Source organism: Schistocerca americana, chromosome 1, assembly GCF_021461395.2.
Source record: "Schistocerca americana isolate TAMUIC-IGC-003095 chromosome 1, iqSchAmer2.1, whole genome shotgun sequence".
Lineage (NCBI taxonomy): Eukaryota > Metazoa > Arthropoda > Insecta > Orthoptera > Acrididae > Schistocerca > Schistocerca americana.
In genome coordinates this window covers 841,232,426-841,253,642 of record NC_060119.1, presented here as the reverse complement: position 1 = coordinate 841,253,642, position 21,217 = coordinate 841,232,426, and the positions used below count along the sequence as shown (strand labels likewise).

Genomic DNA, 21,217 nt, shown 5'->3' with positions numbered 1-21,217 from the left:
TGTTAGTATATATGACGCGCTCACTGTCTTTCGGTATAAACAATTTGCCATTAAGTGGCAACGTGTGAATTTAGTTGAGTGAAATAAACGGCTCGCATAATCGCTGATGAAACAGATTGCTCTGGCGACCTCTCTAATAACGCAATAGTACACAGTCACAATTCGTCGAGGCAAAGATTTTACAATTCCGCGGTACATGGTCGCAGGTTGATGTTTGCATCTAACGTTCATGTTCTGCTCACTCAGATCCGGTGCATTAACAGCAGGAGCTCTAAGCCTGCGCTCTATGACACCTCAAATGAGCTCGATAAGTTTGTTTTATGGTGAATTTGGGGATGGAATGTCAACGGAAAATAATTATTTCTGTCCTCGAATCACTGTAATACTATTGTGACCTTGTAAAGAGAACATCCGTGCATCTGGAAGATGCTATGCTATTTGAAGAACGTCAGCCATGCGTGAATGCAATTAATCAGAAGTAGCACTTGACAAACCTTTGTAAGCCTCACGGTGGCTTACAAAAGCCACAAGTCTTCTGCAGCACGCCGACCGTTGTGGCCGAATGGTTCTAGGCGCTTCAGTCCGGAACCGCGCTGCTGCTACGGTCGCAGGTTCGAATCCTGCCTCGGGCATGGATGAGTGTGATGTTCTTAGGTTAGTTAGGTTTAAGTAGTTCTAAGTCTAGGGGACAGATGACCTCAGATGTTAAGTCCCATAGTGCTTAGAGACATTTGAACCATATCTTCTGCAGCGCAATACTGCCAAACTGGTCTGGGTCGCACAAGTGCCGCGGCGCATTCGACGAACTGACTTTCCCCTTCAAGGTATCTTCCGACACGGGCACAGGCGTGATGTAACCCGAAGCGTTGTGTTCTCGTGGCTATTTCACATACACATGTCACTAAATTGAAGTCCCCCGTCACGTTTTTTTTCTGTATGTGAAAGCTAATCTCAGGAACGAACGTAGGGGTTTTTATACAGTTGTCACTGATGGGTAGATTGATTCACGATGAACGTTTGTGTATATAATTCATTATCGCTACACCAAATCAAATCATCCCTCCGAGGTGCTTTGTGATAACAGTGCGAAGCTGGGGCATGTCGGTAAATAAATATTTCTTTGATTCAAGAAGTTCTGACGCATTGATTGGTCGCTGGGAACCTTTTTTTTAGCAATATGTAACGAATGATGCCTTCAAAGACAAATGCGGTCCCTCAGATTGTCACCAATCACGTTTTGCAGGTCACTTGTTCTTCCTACATGCACATTCTTGGATGTGACATGGACGTTAAAGCTGTGTCACCCACTAGCAGTATCCTCAGAGTTCGCCAATTTTCGACAGATACCAGCGATGGCAACATGTGTAGAACCGAACAGCCACCCCGTTTCCTTGATACCATTGCTCGCAACTAGGCAATCAAAATGCGTATATCGTTTGTCGAACTCGTTTGAATTAGAAAATTTCCCGAGTCTCTTTATCCCTAAAATTTGTTACATAGTTCATTGTAGTTCGTAACCTCTGTACTGACATGGCCACTACGTCATGGTTAGCCAGTATAGAACAAAATCCCTAACACAGCCCAGGCCCTAACCAAAATATTGTCCCTTTCGTGTACAAAAGATCATGAGGCAATTTTTGGCAGGAGATATTTGTGTTTCCAGGAAAAGCAGTAATGCATTCATCTAAAAGATGATACCACGCCCAGACTGAACACAAGTAACGATTTGGTATCTGCTCCTATTCACGCCTTATGTCATCACTTCCAAGTGGTTCCGCATGCTCTTGAATGGGTCTCTTGAATAAAAGCAAATTAGTTGCTGTTCTCCAAACTCTTGTCCTCAAAATATCGAGTTGTAATAGGTTTATTTTCGAACAGCTTTTCTGAAACAGTATGGGGAAAATGTAACCTATTACTGAAAGAGGAACTGAACTGTATTACAGCGCGTACATCAGTCCATGTCTAATGATCTTACCGTCGACATGATGTTTAATCTTATGTCCTTCCTTCCTTCCGTCATTTAAAGTTCAGTCTGTCAAAAGCTTGTGAAGTCAAAACGATGATTTCACGATCAACGATGAAAGGTGTCTCGTGTTATGTTGCTGGGTCCTGCTGGAACTATTACCCTGTCCACAAGCACATGGAAAGTTGTCTCTGCATTATCGGCTTTTCAAGAGCTCTGATACAGGTATGTAATCATGAACGAGACGATGTAAAAGGAAAACACGAAGTCCATTGTGCAACATGAGCGGCGCATTGTCAGAAAACAGGACATGTTCAGGGTTTCCTACAGACAGTTCTCCTGCAATATGGATACCAAGCGCATAACACTGTGCGGCTCAAATGGTGCGGCAACTTGAAACACACTCCAATGAGATAAGGGACATAGTATGATTCTTGTGAGTGTCTGAATTGCACACAGATTCACCGTGAAATTCTGATGGTATATGGACCACATGCAATGTCGTGTCTAGCCGTAGTGATATGGTGCCAACAATTTGATTAAGGCCGCACAGACGTGGATGGTGATAAATCGGGAAGAACAGATCTTGCACCACGCGATTTCCACCTTTTCGACAACCTGAAAGAACGTCTGGAGGAAAGAAGTTTTCCATCGATTAGGACGTTCACACCGCGGTTCTCGAATTGTTCCGTGATCAAAGAGAAATTTCGTCGAAGAATTTAACGATTGGTAGAACACACATTTGTGACTATGTTGAAAAATAATGTTCTGTATATGTGCCTGAAGTGTGATGCAGCATTCAATAGAAACTACTTGGTCTGTCATTATTAGGACAAATTTTCAGAAGTCCCCTAATACCAACATAAGAGCAGAAATCATTTCACAAGGTAGAATCGAAGGTATGTGCATGTGTCTTACCTGGGCACTCAAATTTTAACAAGCTCTCGTAACGGACAGAAACCATCTGTTATTGCAGTAAACCATCACAAAATAATCATATGAAACTGTTTCTCCCTCAGTATATGCTAGTTACTGTACCTCGATGCTTTTAGGAATTTCAGAAATGACACAAAGAACGGTATGACTTAGTTGCGTATGAGACAACGCCGACGTCTACTGAAACAAATCTGAGTGTGGATGTAGAATGAAGTAAGAAAAGTGTAAGAAGTATGGTGCCGTCGGCTTTCCTAAGTATGACGTTTCTGATAGCTTCAGAGGTTTACCAGAGTATGAGCGCCGCCACTGTAGATAGGGAGACGAAGGGGAGAAGTTTCTGATCTGCTTTTGCTGCTCTACTTTGCCGCAAAACGTGGTACTACAGGAGACGTGCTGCTTCAAATAATTATAAATTTCGGCGGAGAAAGGTCACAACAGCGGGAGCACTCAGGTAGCATCTACCGCCGAGGGTCAGCAGTGGAGCTTTTGATTCGTAAACAGCGTGTGCCTTTGGTTGTTAATTGAGAAGCACACCATAACGCTATATTGTGTTTTCAGCTAAAGCGACAAACTTTTTCATCTAGACTGAGCATCACTTTTGATTACTGTGCTAATTAAATATCGCATTCAATTTAATTTTTAACGCGGCGTTGTAAAAGCGCGTTAATAAAGCCATCCGTGTTAACACGAGAATTTAAAATGCGCTCCGGCGGGCGGACGCCGCCGCCGCTGCGCCGCTCCTCGACACGTGTCGCCCTCTACTGCCAACATGGCCGCCGTGCGCACCGTCCAGCGCCAGCAGGACGCCCGCGGCCAGCTCGCGAAACACGTGATGGAGTCGCGTCCGTTCGCTGCACACATGTTTCAACGTTTAACTCACACCTTCCTCGGCACGGAATACGTTGCACTTATAGATAAACAACTGTGTACGATATCTGCGAACTACGGTATAACGAAGTCGCCTGATAGTTGACAAGTGAACACTGTTTCTAGAGCCTGTAAACGCACACAGCGCTAACAAAACAAACACACACAACACAAGTAAACACACGGGTGTGCATATACTTCATCTCATCTGGCTTTCTTCTGCTAGAGTACATAACAGTTAATTCGCAGTCTGTTAAATGGTGAAATGAAGTGTCTTTCGGATTCTTGACAAAAGAATAGGTTAAGCGGAAAGAGTGATTTTCATAATTTGTGTGGTTTTCGCCTTCGTCGCTGGTGATTCACCTGGAGGTGAGTTTTATTATATTTCTCTGCTCTTGCATTAGATATAAGATTTTGGATTTTATAAATGCCGAGGCTGACGAGAAAAATAAACTGTCGAAAAATATTTCTTGTGTGGCATGGGAAATTTACAAGCCAAAACTTAACATATTCTGCGTGTGAGTTCATTAGGATCGGATGAGAAGCAGTGTTAGTATTGTCAAGTGCAAATTAGGGGGTTAGACATCACTGGATAGAGGACCTTGAAGAAAGAGGTGATGTACATAATATTACGAATGAATCAAAGATACAGGTAGGATGTTGGGAACATATCAGTATCAGAAAGTGACAATTTCAAGTTGTGAGAAGAGCGAAAGCCACGGTATTTTCTTTCGTAACAACCTCGAGAGAAGTTAGTGGATCAACTACAACTTGGAGAGTACCCAAACAAGGAAAATGCGAATGGAATTAAAAAAAGTTGATTGACACAAGAAGGGAGAGACGCAAAATGAGTGCCGCAGTGCATAAAAAAAATGAATAAAATGTTCTGAAACGGAAACGTTGAATGTGGACAGAAGAGTAGACACGTAAAAAGTTATCACGTGGTGTTTGGCTGCGGGCGCCGTCGCGACAGCACTCTTTTACTCAGCGCCCAGCCGTAAAGCGATGTTTATTTCAGAGCCATCTGGTGCCAAGACGTTGACAAGAATATTACAACAGCAGCTGCCCTTTCCTCCAACATCGCTTCTAAATGTGGGTAGGACCACTGCAGCACCGGTTCCTGCGAGACTCTCCCTGTGTCTGTAAAGTAATTGTTGGCACAGCGCTGCCAATCTCACATACTGAAATAAGTATAAATTACAAACCCCCACCCCAATAATAAAGATGCACAACGCATGAGAGACCGGATTTCAGGGCTTGACACTGCAAACTGTAATTTCTAATCATTTGTCGAAGTTGGATATACAGGCGTTGGACATGAAAAAACTGCTAGAAGTGCATGCTTGGCCATAAATGCTGGTGCTAGCCAAGCGTATGTTGCGCTGTTGTATTTGACCACGAACGGCACCTGTGCAATACCCTCAATATGTGGCAAGTGTCAGTCCTGGTCAGAACAACGTTCTGTGTTGTTGTGACTGCGTTAATTCGATGCTAAGTGAATTCGAACGTTTGCAAATGGTTGGTACTCCTATGGCACGTGTTTGTGTAACCAAGGTAGCCGAAGTGTTTGGTGTTTCAATGGGCGCCATATCAAATATTTATATCCTACACAGGGAAAGCGGCAAAACATCATCCGCTAAGTCACACTGCTGACGAAAGAATGTATTGGGTGATCGTTAAACAGACCTCCACTGAAGAGGATTGTGACGAAAAATAAGAGGCCCACTGCTGCAAAAGTCGCTGCAGAACCGGATGTCGCACTCGCGAACCCTGTTAACAACAAAACACCACGTAGGGAGCTCCATAAGCAGGGAACTGCAGGGCGAGCTGGAATTTCAGAACCATTCGTCAGTGATGCAGATGGCTCAAATGGCTCTGAGCACTATGGGACTTAACATCTAAGGTCATCAGTCCCCTAGAACTTAGAACTACTTAAACCTAATTAACCTAAGGACATCACACAACACCCAGCCATCACGAGACAGAGAAAATCCCTGACCCCGCCGGGAATCGAACCCGGGCGTGGAAGCGAGAACGCTACCGCACGACCACTAGATGCGGGCAGTGATGCAGATGCTCGTAACAGGAGAAAATGGTGCCAAGGCATAAAACCTGGACTATGGAGCAATGGAAAAAAGTCATTTGGTCGGATGGGTCTCGTTTCACACTATCTTCTGGCCGAGTTTACGTCCCAAGAGCGAAACATGGCAGGAGTTAAGTGATGATTTGGGCAGCCATATTGTGGTACTCCATGGCCTCCATGGGTGCTCTCCGAGGTCGCATTAATGTGAAGGATTATGTGACCATTTTGGCTGATCAGATACATCCCACAGTACAACTTTTGTTCGCCAATGGTGATGCTGTGTTCCAAGACGACGGTGCCCCTGTTCACACACATTGTATCGTCGAGGTCTGGTTCTGTGACCACCGTTATGACGTCTGTTGTTGTGACCACGAGGATGAATTGTCGCATCCTCCCTTGATACCACAGTTACCAGATCTCACCATCATTGAGCGTTTGTGGTCTGCTTTGGAGAGAAGGGTGCATGATCACCTGAACTAGTATTATTTTGCAGGAAGAATGGTGTAAGATTTCCCATAAAACCATACAGGACCTGTATTTCTCCATTCCGAGACGACAGGAATCTGTTTTTAGTAGCAACGCTTTTCTACACCGTAAAAGGCATGGTGGTAATGTGTTCTTTCCATATTTTTGTCGATCAGCTGCATGGTGGTATGTTACATGGAACTCGGTTGCTCCAACCCGTTGCAAGGGTTTCAATTTTTTTTTTTTTCAAGGGGCACTGTTTCAGTAATTCAGTATTAAAGACGGCAACGAATCTTCCCGCTATTTTAGGCCAGTTGAAGTAAGAAAATCAACCTGCATAACTTCACTGTACAGTGCAGCTTTTCTCAGACTCTGCCTCCATAATTGCTAAAGAAACAAAGATGAAAGAATGACGTGAACCTGCAGTGATCTTACACGCAAATTGGAACCATTGTAGCCGAATAATGTGTCAAAAGAGGAGGGCAGCCTTACCTTCACGTCGTCTCTAAAACACAGTGGTGCATCATTACCATTCAGCTTTGGAACTGGATCAGGAAGGGAAACCACTGAACTTCATTTGGAGGATTTCAAACCTCTGACTTTATTTATTGCAGCATGGTAATATTGAAACCCTCTTAGTAATAAGTCGTCTTTCGGAAATAACAATTTCTAATATAAAACACGATTTTCTCCCTCAGTTCATGGCATTTACGCGTTCGTTATTTAACGCAAGAATCGAGCATTTTGGACTGCAAAATTTCATAAACTTTAACCCATTTTACTCCCTGGAGCGATGTGAAAAATCTGTTCATACCACACTACTTTTGTTCCATTACGTACGACAATTTTTTGATGACCGTGCACCATTTACTGCCTGGAAGCTTCATGTCCAATATTGAGGATTTTGGACGTTGCTGGTCAGCTGCAGCTGTTAAATTTTATAGCTTTGTCGCCGAATTGTTTTGCGAAGCATCTTTTTAAAGGTGCCGGCTGCTGCTTTTGTTACGTTACTTCCACTGCAATTTTCAGCAGCCCTCGTCAGTGTTCGGCAATCGTTATGAGTGAGGGTTGCGTTTCCACTGTTGACTTGATTAACGTAGGTCGTCAAAGCAGATATTGTGCCGATTAATGAAGTTTCATAAAATGGCAGCTGTTGCTACATTCTCAAACTAAACGTGCACGAACTGTCCGATCTCAGAATTCTACATAGTAGTAAAGGCCTTTTCACAGAGAGAATTATATACCCTGTACGGCTCTTACACAGTATACGAAGACATAGCCGTAACAATTCACGTCACAGTGACTATCCATCCCGGAGGACTCAAAAAAATGGTTTAAATGGCTCTGAGCACTATGGGACTTAACTTCTGAGGTCATCAGTCCCCTAGAACTTAATACTTAAGCCTAACTAACCTAAGGACATCACACACTTTCATGCCCGAGGCAGGATTCGAACCTGCGACCGTAGCTGCCGCGCGGTTCCAGACTGTAGCGCCTAGAACCGCTAGGCCATCCGGAGACTCACTTTTGAGTACGATATGTTGCCAGTAGGACTGGCTGCCCTCTCTAAGGCTCTTGCGAGGACCGTCGTTCCATCGTGCATTTGTGTGAATGTGAGCCGGGGGCAGGTGGTTGTCAGCTGCGACGGGCTCAGATCTGCCCCCGCCACCTCCGCCATGTCCCCCACCGCGCGGCTCTGCGACGAGAAACTCGCTTCCGCCAAGTTTTACCGTTACTTTGCAACTTACAGCTCTCAACTTTCACCGTTATTAATTTTGTTGCATAGCTCTCTTGATTATAGATAATTTAATTCTGGCCTTAATTTCGTTTTAAACAAGACGTAATATCGTGCTTCATAAATTCTCACATTACGAAAACTCGCCGTGTTTAGGTAAATGCTGTTAGGAAAGTTGCCGTTCGCTTCTTTCGAGAAGTTCCCATATTGGGAAAAGCTTCATTGTCGTCAGTAGCTGTCAAGAGGCGGTGAATTACAAACACGTTTTATTTCAGAAAACTTCCGAGTGATACTGTACCCCCCAGAATAAAAACCAGCAGAGACTAGAAAAAATACCGAAGTATAGTAATTTAGCTAACTCGTATTTTGACTACATTTTTGCAGTCACTGTTACAAAAAGTATCACTAATCTTTTCGGAAGTAAAGTGTTGTAGGGCATATTCTCTACCGCCGATTGCCTAAATAAAATTGATATTATTTCTCACTACTGCACGTTTCGTTTTCTCTCTCTCGCAGCGATAGAGCATTTCGTGCATATAGATACCTTTCTTAATCTCGAAGAGAATCAGAGGAATGTGTGATTTGATTTTTAACCCAGTCAAGAGGCAGTTGATACGGGTGCTCAAATGGTGTGTGTGTGTGTGTGTGTGTGTGTGAGAGAGAGAGAGAGAGAGAGAGAGAGAGAGAGAGAGAGAGAGACTGACTGACTGACTATGGTGAAACACCTATTTGTTTGAAACACATTCATTTCGAGGTTCATTTCATCCGTAAACCTTGACTGTGCATAGGACGCTGGTGACTAATGCAGTTAGAATGAAAAGGCGTGTTTTCGTGACCTTGTGCTTGATACAAACGGACGCTTGTCAGTTTGACAGCGCTGTTTTCCGCTCATTTTGGTTTCTTTATCTGTTTTCTTTTTTGCAGCCTGTTCGTTGATGAGAGATTCTGACGTGAACCACATAGCGTAAAGACAAAAAATCTCTTTATGATTCATGTACCAAGTAACGACAAATCCACAGGGACGTTGTCGAAACAAAAGTTCCAATTTTCACTGCAGTCTGCATCGGAGCCACATGATTTCGATACTGCGACGCCGTTGTACCTTCCACGACGTTTCACTCTCACTTCTCAATAAAGCACAAATGAGGCTTTGCAGGCCTACTACTTTGCCGTCAAAAGAATTAACATGTTTAAACGAGACAAGTGGGTCGATTGTGGAATAGCGGACTTGTTACTGCTACGAGCAAGTTTCAAACCCTAATACGGCAACTCAGATTTAGGCAAAAGTTAAAGAGCAGTTCACTGTAACTTTTGTGATTACACATCGGAACTTCTGCCGCTAATCCCTCCCCTACCACAGTCTCGACACCCAACTATCACATCAAAATTAAGCCTTGGTCCCATTTATAATTCCACCACTTCCAGCGAGGGCATCTGCGCATTTCAAAAGAAGAAGAAAAGACCGTCATGGATTCATTTAAGGTGATGGCATGCATACGAAACTGCAGCAACCGAAATACGCTATCAGGCTTTTTAAATCGCACTGGCACGTCTAATAACGTAACAGCTTCATTGTTTCGAAACGCATGTGCCGTATTGAAGACTCAGAGAAATGTAACAAATTAGAAATATAATAGCCAAATTAATTTCAGTTCAGTTAGCATCTCCTTTTTCTTCTTCTTGTTCTTGTCCTCCTTCTTCTTCGGCCTATATCAATCCATTGCTGGATATAAGCCTCTTCCATATGTGTCCATTGCCTTTGACTGTGAGCCCTGGTACGATTGTGTTCCAACCACCAGCTTTACGTCATCTCTTTTAGTGTCTTCCAATGCCTCTGTTGCTGTCCCAGAGTAGGGTTTAATGTTCCGTCTACAACGAGGTCAATAAAGACGGAGTACAAGCTCGGATTGTTTCAAGGATGCGGAAGAAAATCGGCGTGCCCTTTCAGAGGAACCATGCCGACTTATGCTTTAAGCGATTCAGGGAAATCACGGAAAACCTAAATCGGGATGGTCGAAAGCGGATTCGAACCGCCATCCTCCCGAATGCGAATCCCCTGTGCTAACCTCTCTCTGCGGGTGCGGGTGCTTGTCGCAATCGACTCAGGAGTCTATTTGCCCAGGAAAGCATGCTGTTAAATCTCTTGATGAGCCTCCTCCGATACGGCACATCGGCCACCCTGATTTACGACCGTAACCGCAGCGGGGATCATTAGTTTGTTTCTTAATTACCCTAAATCTTTTTCGCGTAGCTGACGGTTTTCGTAATTATGAAGCCAGCGCGCTTAGTCGTAATTCATTCTCCTTCACATCTCCGTCCTTCATTTAACGTGGCGCATATTAAAGTCAGCTGCGTCGAAATATGGCCCGGGGAAATGCCCGTGTGGAGGATTAACATACACGGGGTTAGAACGTGTAACACAGACCCACTGTGTGTATCGGTAACACGTTTTATTGTGTATTCAAAATAGTACTCATCCCGAGGAACTCGTTTTCACGTGACCTCCAGTTTACGGCGGTACAGTCGCGGCGAAAAGAGAAGCAGCAGTGGCGCACGGAGCCGTGGAGGGACCCGCGCCGCCTCAGCCGCGCGCCGCATGGCCCCGGCTGTACCACATCCGGTTCCATAATATAATCTTGTATGTAGTTTGATGAGAACTTGTACGCTCCTGCGACGCTAAAAGTGGCTCTTTACAGTTGCGGCAGGGTAAACAGCGCAGCGGGAGGACTCTTCGCCTCCAGTGATTCACGGCCGGGCTCGCCTCCTCTCGCCTTCCGTTCGGCCTTCGCCCCTAATTCGTTGCGGCCAATCTTGTTACGATTGCGAAACATCCGACGTCATCGCTCTATTCATCCTGTTCCTGACTATGATTATAAAGTGACGTCGAGAGACGCGACGTTAACATATGTCGGAGCAGAGAAAAATAAAGAATCACAAACAAATCGGATGTTATACACACATATTTTTGATTTGGCACTGGAACAGCACGCTGCTTTTTGTCTTGAACACACACATATGTTTCGGTAATTGATAGTTACTTACTGAAACATGAAAACGACGAAACTATAAACGCAGTTTCCTACAGAATAAATAAAATGAAAGCAACAACCTACCAAAATTAGTTTTAATTCATTTTATTTTAATAGCAACAGTTTCTGGTTTCGCAGTTTTAAAAAATTATCAGACGCTGCATATGCTTGACTCCTTATGGTGGGCATGGAAATGGAAAATGTTCTAAGTGCCTTTTTTTTTTTCAAAAAAGCGTTTTCAGGGCTGTTGTGTTCTCCGTACTCTGTTACATGTCCGTAGACTTGTTCAAAGTTTCAAATCACGGGGAAAACGTTTCGAACATTCATTGCTAAAAGGTGCATCGTCTTTGTAGCAAGCAGTGATCTCTTCAGGAGATATGTCGGTTATGTTACGAACCCATTGCATATAATTCCACTGCATAAAACTGCCTTATTTGATTTTAAAGATGCTGCTGAAACATTGTTGTCAATGCAGCGGTGTAAGATCTCCAAATGCTAAATAATCAAAATGTCTCTTGCTCACCATCTCAGATGTCTCTGAAACAGAGGAGCTGAAATAGGTCAATGTAATTAAAAGATGAAATACCATGGCAGATGTATGCCACGCCGTACTTCACCTCAAAGACCAAGATTGAACAGCACAAAGAGTTTTACATTAAAATTTACAAAATTTGATACCAAAAATGGAGTTGTGGAAGAAACAGAACTAAAAACTGTGGGATGTTTGCCGCTCGGAGTGGCCGCACGGTTTGAGGCGCCATGTCACGGATTACGCGACCCCTCCCGCTGGAGGTTCGAGTTCTCCGTCGGGCATGAGTATGTGTGTTGTTCTAAGCATAAGTCAGTTTCAGTACTGTTTAAGTCCAGCAACCGATGACCTCAGCAGCTTGGTCCCTTAGAAATTCACACAGATTTGAATATTTTTTTGTGGTATGTTTTTTCATGAATTTAATGTTGTTAAAACTTATTAGAAATCGTTTCTGTTGGCTGTAGTTCTAGTAATTGAAATATTACTGCAGTATTACTGTACTCCTTGTGAGGCAAACTGAGGAGCTACTTGACTGAGAAGTAGCGGCTCCGGTCTCGTAAACTGACATACGGCCGCGAGAGCAGTGTGCTGACCACACGGCCGTCCACATCCCGCATCCAGTGACGCCTGTGGGCTGAGGATGACACGGCGGCCGGTCGGTAACGTCGGCCCTTCCAAGGCCTGTTCGGACGGAGTAGAGTATTTCTTTACTGTATGACACTTAACGCGTTCTTAATAAATTATTTATTTTCTAATTTCCCGCACTAGGTTTTGCAATGGTGAGGTGTACAACATAATTCTCTGGCATCACAATACCTTCTCAATTTTTTGAGTAGTAATAAGTTACGTAGAAAACGAGATACATTGGTTTTTTTATTCTCCTGACAAATGTGAGATTTGGGGGGTCAACGTTTCACATATCCGTGAACATGAATAAATAATTTCAGAGTAATTATGGGAAATCAAATTAGCATTTCAAACTTTGTACTATAGTGCAGCGTATGTGATATGACCACATGGTGGACAGTCGCTTACGTCTGGGTTCCAGCTATATAGGCAACATTCCAAGCGGTCATAGCCTGTACACAGTACTTTAGCACGAGTTTTGAAATGCTAGCTGTTAATTTATATTTATGATAGGGCAATTCATCTCTAAATATCATTTGCTTTTTTCCTTTCTCCCAGTTGTGTTGTACCTGCAAAAAAACAAGATAAAGTCTTTGATATCTAGGAGGTACGGCAGAGGAAGTATACAAAATAGCTCGTTAATGTTTTCAGTCGGACTGTTCGGTGTGCTCTAAATGGCACAACTGGTAGGACGCTGTCAGCGAAAGGAAGGGATCGAATTTCTGTATGGCACACAATTTTAACTTCTCATAAATGCCATCCCAGCATGTACTCCGTTAAGGAATATAAACATTGCTTCTCAGCAATGAGTTAGTTGAAAAGCGAAACCGGAAACGACGGTTATAAAATGAAGTGGCGTAACGCAGGTTACCTGTGGTTTCATTAGAAATATTGAGTTCAGAAACGTTACTTAACAAAACCTTTCCTCAATCCCGGGCGATTAGTTTGAATGGCGCTTTACCAGGCACGCATCTGTTGGAGACGGCGTGCATTTGCCTTCCTCCGACTTTGAACTGACTTACCCAGCCTTTTATAGTGAGACCTACAGTTGAACACAGAGTCTGAACCACAGTCTAACTCTGCATTTTTCACATTAAGAAACGTTGCCACGAGTGAAAGAAGTGATAAATGACACACTAATATCCTCGAAATGAACGAGAATCGAACCCGCGACCTGCCTCTTCTTCACTGAGCCACCGAGACGGACCTGGTAAGCACAGAACGTAAACATATTGCGAAAAATGTATTTACACAAGAACAGTACTGAAAATGTCGTTTTCTGCTAATGTGTTCGATGTTCTTAGCGACTGCGTTGCATGTGTCTGGCTAAGAAACATAAATTCCAAAAATCAAAGAACAAAACTGAGATAACATTTGTTGAAACTTGGTGAATCAATTTTACTGACTTTTTTTTCCAAAACTCTTTTTTTTTTTTTTTTTTTTTTTTTTAATAACGGGTTGGTGTAGTCAGGGCTGTCAGTTAATATGATCTACAGGTGAACGCTGACTCTGGCCAGAGACATGATGTCGACCTATAGGAGATTATCAAGGCCGATGATTCATCACGTTATTTAAACATGACAGCTAAGGGAAAAGCTCTTACTTCGCGTAAGATCCACGTGTAACCAGCAGCATCTCTAAGGACGTTACACTGTCCAGTCACTTTAACATGACCACCTGACAAAAGTCTGAATAACAACCTTTTGCAGGACGTACAGCTGTGAGATATGCTGGAAGAGAGTCAGGGAGGTTCTGGAAGGTACTGAAAGGTGTATGCAGCTATGGCGACTCCTCTGCCGTGGCCAGTTGCGCTAGGTTGCTCGGCTGAATGTCCCCTACAGAGATGGTCCCACGGATTCTCGATTGGGTTTAAATCCGGTGAGTTTGGTGGTCAGGGGGTACGGTAAACTCGTCCTGGTGCTCTTCGAACCCAGCACGTACACAGCGAGCTGTGTGACACGTTGCGTTGTCTGCTCGTAGACGCCATCGTGTCGAAGAAAAACAAACTGCTTGTAAACATGGTCTCCAAGGATAACTGAGTAAGTGTGTTGATCCATTGTGCCTTCCAGAATGACAAGATCACCCAGGGAATGCCACGAAAACATTCCCCAGACCATAAAGCTCCCTTCCCCAGACTGGACGCTTCCGACGATTTTTCCAGGGTGTTTGCTTTCAGACGTTTCACTTCGTATAAGCAAAACGAGGATAATGGAATGTAGTCGAATTAAGTCGGATGATACTGAGGGAATTAGATTAGGAAATGAGACACTTAAAGTAGTAAAGGAGTTTTGCTATTTGGGGAGCAAAATAACTGATGATGGTCGAAGTAGAGACGATATAAAATGTAGACTGGCAATGGCACGGAAAGCGATTTTGAACAAGAGAAATTTGTTAACATCGAGTATTGATTTAAGTGTCAGGAAGTCGATTCTGAAAGTATTTGTATGGAGTGTAGCCATGTATGGAAGTGAAACATGGACGATAAATAGTTTGGACAAGAAGAGAATAGAAGCTTTCGAAATGCGGTGCTAGAGAAGAACGCTGAAGATTAGATAGGTAGATCACATAACTAATGAGGAGGTATTGTATAGAATTGGGGAGGAGTTTGTGGCACAACTTGACAAGAAGCAGGGACCGGTTGGTAGGACATGTTCTGAGGCATCAAGGGATCACCAATTTAGCATTGGAGGGCAGCGTGGAGGGTAAAAATCACAGAGGGAGACCAAGAGATGAATACACTTAGCAGATTCAGAAGGATGTAGGTTGCAGTAAGTACTGGGAGATGAAGAAGCTTGCACAGCATAGAGTAGCATGGAGAGCTGCATCAAACCAGTCTCAGGATTGAAGACCACAACAACAACAACGCCAACGGTCATCTGTCTGATGGAACGCAAAACGTATTTCACCTGCAAAGGCCGCCTGTCACCACACAGTGCACGTCCAGTTGCTGTATTGCCGTGCAAAATAACAGCCTTCGCCGGCGACGAACAGCAGTCAGCATGGGCGGACGAACCAGACGCCTGTTGCACAGGCCCATACGCAGCAATGCTCGCCGAACGGTCCTTGAGGGGACACTGTTGTCAGCCCCTTGGTTCATCTGGCCCATCAGCTGCTCAACAGTTGCACGTCTATTCACGCGTGCACATCTCCGCAGTCGTTCACCCCTGTCACTATTGTCCGTGGTGCACCACACTTACCTCCTTATCGCCATTCTCCGATAGCGCCCTTTTCCCAGGCACGGTATACTTTAACCACGGCGGCACGCGAACATTTTACAAACTTAACCGTTTAACGAGGATAATGGAATGTAGTCGAATTAAGTCGGGTGATGCTGAGGGAATTAGATTAGGAAATGAGACACTTAAAGTAGTAAAGAAGTTTTGCTATTTGTGGAGCAAAATAACTGATTATGGTCGAAGCAGAGAAGATATAAAATGTAGACTGGCAATGGCAAGGAAAGCGTTTCTGAAGAAGAGAAATTTGTTAACATCGAGTATAGATTTAAGTGTCAGGAAGTCGTTTCTGAAAGTATTTGTATGGAGTGTAGCCATGTATGGAAGTGATGTGTACGATAAATAGTTTGGACAAGAAGAGAATAGAAGCTTTTGAAATGTGGTGCTACAGAATAATGCTGAGGATTAGATGGGTAGATCACGTAACTAATGAGGAGGTATTGAATAGGATTGGGGAGAAGAGAAGTTTGTGGCACAACTTGATAAGAAGAAGGGATCGGTTGGTAGGACATGTTCTGAGACATCGAGGGATCACCAATTTAGTATTGGAGGGCAGCGTGGAGGGTAAAAATCGTAGAGGGAGACCAAGAGATGAATACACTAAGCAGATTCAGAAGGATGTAGGCTGCAGTAGGTACTGGGAGATGAAGAAGCTTGCACAGGATAGAGTAGCATGGAGAGCTGCATCAAACCAGTCTCAGGACTGAAGACCACAACAACAACAACAACAACAAGAACCGTTTTACAAATGCTTCCATCTTTGACCCGATATCCAATGATGATGCCCTCTTGGACGTCCGTTTCCGCATTACGAGAACGAGTGCATTGTTTTCTGTGTGCCCCCCCCCCCCCCCCCCCCCCGACACGCTTTAATACCTTCCCGTGCTGCTATCATATGCTGTCTGTGAGTGGTTATTGGACGATGACATCGGACGTCGGCGGTAGTCAGATTAATGTGATAGGATCGTGTACGATTCAGTACTTCCCAAACGATAATAAGACTCTTGAGCTGAGTGAATGGAATCATTTATATACATCGTACTTGAAACGATTATTGGAATCGCACGGTATGGCCTGCTGACGCTAACGATCAGTAACGCTAAAAAAATATCGTAAGCTTCTTACTACGTGCCTCATATTAGATACTTTTTTGTGTTATAATTAAATTTCAAAATTTTCTTCCGCCTTCAAGAAAGCCCTGTAGTCCTTTCAAGATATCTCACATTTCGCGTAAACAACAGAACCTCCGCTACTCGCAGTTTGAGCGCCTGGGAAGAAAAAATGTGGCCGGTACTATCGAAGATGAACATGCAGTGACGAATAAAGTTAGTGAATACTCACAGGTGCATGATGTAACGAATGTAATCATAATAGCGTCTAGTATCTCCAGCACATTTATAGAAGGATCCGCCTGCATCATCTCCGCCGTGCTTAGCCCGAATCCTCCAGGATCTGTCGAGGTGAAAGCTGAGACAACACGGTGGCCCCCTTCCCGTATCTCGGTCAGCCAGAGTACCTCTCATCGCGTGCAGACGCAAAATACATCTTACTGTCGCGGTTGACTGTGTATTTGGGATGTCTCCCACTCACACATATCTGCTTATTGTTATCTTCACGAGCACCGACTGCGGTGGTTTAGGTACACTTACGTACCTGCCACATAAAAAGTTGACTTTCTTGCCGTTAAACCCTGTTTTCAGTTCCCTGGCAACGTACCGAAAATGTATCGATTTTACATCGATGATTTCTTCTAACGCTCCTTGAATGAACCGTTTCGCTTTTAGATGTTTACTGCTGCCATTAAAAGCAGGCAATTTGCCACTGATTCAAAAACCAGAAAGAAAAAAATATCATTCTGTTAAAATGAAAATTAAAGTAAGTAAAGTTCTAAGTTGGAAACATACAACAAGGAAAAAACCATATGATTCTGATTATGAATTGATGAAAAATTTTACTGTAAATTTTTTATAAAAAAACTATGATGATTTTCTTCCTATAGCATTAGTATACATCAGTGATAATGCAATGCAACCCGGTTGCATTCCGCCACCGATATATAAAGCGTAAAATTAACCGTGTGTGTGTGTATGTGTGTGTGTGTGTGTGTGTGTGTGTGTGAGAGAGAGAGACAGAGAGAGAGAGAGAGAGAGAGAGAGAGAGAGAACGAATTAGAGAACTTTTTTTATTTTTATTTTTTCCCGAAGAGTACAGTTGCGTATCCAAACTGAGCGTCCCTGTAGTTCTAGCACCAGGAAAGCCATCAAACGCTAGTGTCACTTCGTAAAAAGCGTCCTTGGGCCCTTGAGAGCGCTGCCTCACTGGAAAGCTAGTGTTGGATTTCACAACTGTTGTGGACATTAGAAATTACGCCCATTACTTTCTTTGTAGCTGCAGCGATACATTCGGCGCAGGAAAACAGGTGGGTAATACCATTGTTTGTACTCTCTACTGGGCATCTGAATGCCGAGCTGACATGACCGAAGATTGTGGTAAGAATCTGGTACGAACTCTTCGACTGCTCAAATCAGGTGGCAGTGCAGTATCTATCTTGACATAACGTAATGGCTGTAAACTTTAGTGCATATTACGTGATTAGTACATTTTCTGGTTGACTGTAGAGCACCTTGATGGCTATATATAATATAAAAAATTGAGGGTAATAAAAGATTATTACTCGGTACAAGCGAGATTTATGATGATTTATTCTTTTTCGATTGGGTATTCGCAAATTGTATTCAAATAAAATGCTTAAGTAAATCTAAATGAACACTCAAGTGCTTTCAGCAGCACATCCGTAGCCCTTATTTATTAGTTGTGCAAATGGGTTAATATTTGCCCCAATTACCTCGCTACTGGTGGGGTCTCAAAGCGACAACACATATAGAAGTTAGCCTTTAGGGAGGCGGCATGATTGCTTCTTTCGAGAAGTAATTGAGGCGCGGTGCAAAATCTCGAAGTCTTCCTCGAAGTACACTTGATCACGAGTATCCGGACACAGCTGTGTAATGCGTAATAGACTACTAGGTGTCACGAGATACGGATCCGCCAGTATAAAAGGAAGCGGGAAGTACTGTGTTGTCAGTAGAGAACAGTAATAACAGCAGAATATGTTGTTCAGAAGAGGTCAGTGACTTGAACGTGCACTCGTCATTAGATGTCATCTAAGTTGCAAATCCCTTAGGGACATTTAACTTTTCTAAAGTTGCACAAGTCAACTGTTGCTTATGCGACTGTGAAGTGGAAACGCGAAGGAACAACCACAGTCAAACCAAGACCAGGCAGGTCTCCTGTACTGCTGGACAGAGACCGTCGAGCTTGCGGAGGGTGATTGTAAAAAATCGCTTCACAGCACTCGTGAATTTCACAGTGCTACCAGCAGACATGCTAGCACAATGACGGAGGAAGTGGTGTTACGGTATGGGGTATTTGTCGTGGTTAGGGTGTAGACCCGTAATTGCACGGAAGAGAACGCTAAATGCAGAAGGATATAACTACCCTGTCATAAACAGAACCTGTGAGGCAGTGGTTTGTGGACAACAACATAACAAATGAACTGGTCTGCCAAGAGTCCCTAACTGTATCCAGTGGAACTGTTTTGCGACGGGTTAGAACATCGACTTCCCTCCAGACCCCAGCGTCCATTACTACCTTTACTGGTTTGGGCTCTTGCGGAAAAAAGGCCTGCCATTCCATCACAAACATTCAGACAGTATTGAAATTGTCCCCAGCAGAGTTCAAGCCATCATAAAGGCGACGGGTGGACACAGTCCACATTAATTCCCAGTAATAAGTGCCCGGATACATTTGATCAGATAGTGTAGACGTCTTGGAGTTCTGTGGACTAAACTAACCGTTTCTACCATCTATCAAACAGCTTACGCATAAATCTGAGTAGATTCTAATACAGTAACACGAACAACTGATTATTCCCATAGGACAGGTACGCAATTCAAGTACTATTCCCATAGGACAAGTAACGAGGAGGATTCCAAGCAGTCACGCTCACGGCGTAGTTTAAGGAAAACACTTTAGGATTAATATAATTAATCACACTCACAGCATGTAGTTAACAAGTAGAACTGCTCTCGCTCATAGCGCGCTTTCATGTGACATCAATACACGACGACGGCAACGACGACTACTTGTCACATAAGCATGGACTTCTGTGCAGAATTTGTGCATAGCAAATACACCATCCGTATACGACACAGTTCACTGTGTAAACTGCAGAACCGTCAGCAGGCAAACGTGAACTGTAAAAGCATTCAGATAGTGCTCCTCTTGAGTGCAGAAGACCCTTCCCCACCTCCTCTGTGATCGCTGTCCATACATAGCGCGAGTCGGAGCGCATGAGAAAGATGGGGCCCAGCAGAGAACCTGTGACACCCCAGTAGTCACTCTGTCTACCATACTTCGCGAACGCACAGCTCCGAGCAGGGCTCACGGGAAATCAATATGTCAATGATAAGCTACCCATTAAAAGTCGTAAATTTGTCGAGTGCTATCGACAGCTCGCATGCATTCATTTAAAAGCGTAGTTAAGAATTATTAAATTCGTCTGAAATAGTTACTCACTCCCCCGCCCCCCTCCCCGGGAAACGGATGCTGGCACTCATAAGTCCTGCAACCTGCAGTGTGACGTGCTGTGACGTACGAGCCGCGGTCTGTCTTTCTCGTAGGCCTCGCGCAAGCCGCAGTGATGTACCGCAATGCACCAGTTTCTCGAGGCCCTCGCTCTCGCCTGCCCCAACTCGCTCACTCGTCTCTGTGCAGCGATTGACTACCTTATCCCTTCCAACCCCGTCAGGCCCACACCGCCGTTACGGACACCTCGACCGCCACGCCAATCCGGCCCCTGGCGGCGCACCGCAGGCTTGTCCACCGCTTCCCCCCCTGGCAACGGTGCTGGACTCCAGCCGATGTTGCTGATTGTACTTGCTGCCGCTTACTGGATTTCCGCCGTCCGTGTTTCTACTAGCTCGGCTACAGTGGCACTCCTGACAGTCACGTGCCCGTGCCGTTAGTCCTCTCGCGGCTTCAGCACGACACTCCGTTCAAAATGATAATCTGAAGCCACGGAAAGACAGCCGTGCTGTTCGACACGGCACAAGCTCTATGCACTGCGAACACAAGTAATAAATACGGCTTCCAGATGCGATTACAGCATTGCTTCGATATGAACAGACCGAAAAGCAAAGTCACACGTAACATAAGAACAGGGCAGTGTTGCAGGATGATGCACGTATTTAGTGTTTCCAGATATTGGATAACACTGTTAAGTGTTATAAACACAATGAAAATTTATCAAGGAAAGAAGACAAGCTAGGAGTTACTGTACCATGAACGACGATGTCGTTTTCAGACGGAATAGAAGCTCGGATTGGTCAAGGAAGCCGGCCGCGGTGGCCGTGCGGTTCTGGCGCTGCAGTCCGGACGCTACGGTCGCAGGTTCGAATCCTGCCTCTGGCATGGGTGTGTATGATGTCCTTAGGTTAGTTAGGTTTAAGTAGTTCTAAGTTCTAGGGGACTTATGACCTAAGATGTTGAGTCCCATAGTGCTCAGAGCCATTTGGTCAAGGAAGGGGCGGTTATCCAATCACTTCTTCCCAGCAGGTTTGGTGCCTTACCATATGCACAGTCTCTCTCCATATACAGAAAGAGCTCAATTCGTTTTCGTTCACACAAGATCAAAACACGATAAATTAAAGAACCTGATAACATTTGTAAAACGCAGATATTGATAAACATTT

General features: G+C 44.1%; 1 protein-coding gene across 5 annotated transcripts in view; it reads left to right on the top strand.

The window, feature by feature from the left end:
- LOC124613262 (TOX high mobility group box family member 4-B-like) overlaps positions 1-21,217 on the top strand; it is a 487,372-nt gene that overhangs the window by 214,165 nt on the left and 251,990 nt on the right. For 2 of the 5 annotated variants that reach the window (XM_047141977.1, XM_047141962.1), the window contains exon 1: positions 3,700-4,135. The exons of the other annotated variants lie outside the window; for them this stretch is intronic. The gene's annotated coding sequence lies outside the window, so the exon portion shown is untranslated. Of the gene's footprint in view, positions 1-3,699; positions 4,136-21,217 lie in introns of those variants that run through there. 5 annotated transcript variants of the gene reach the window in all.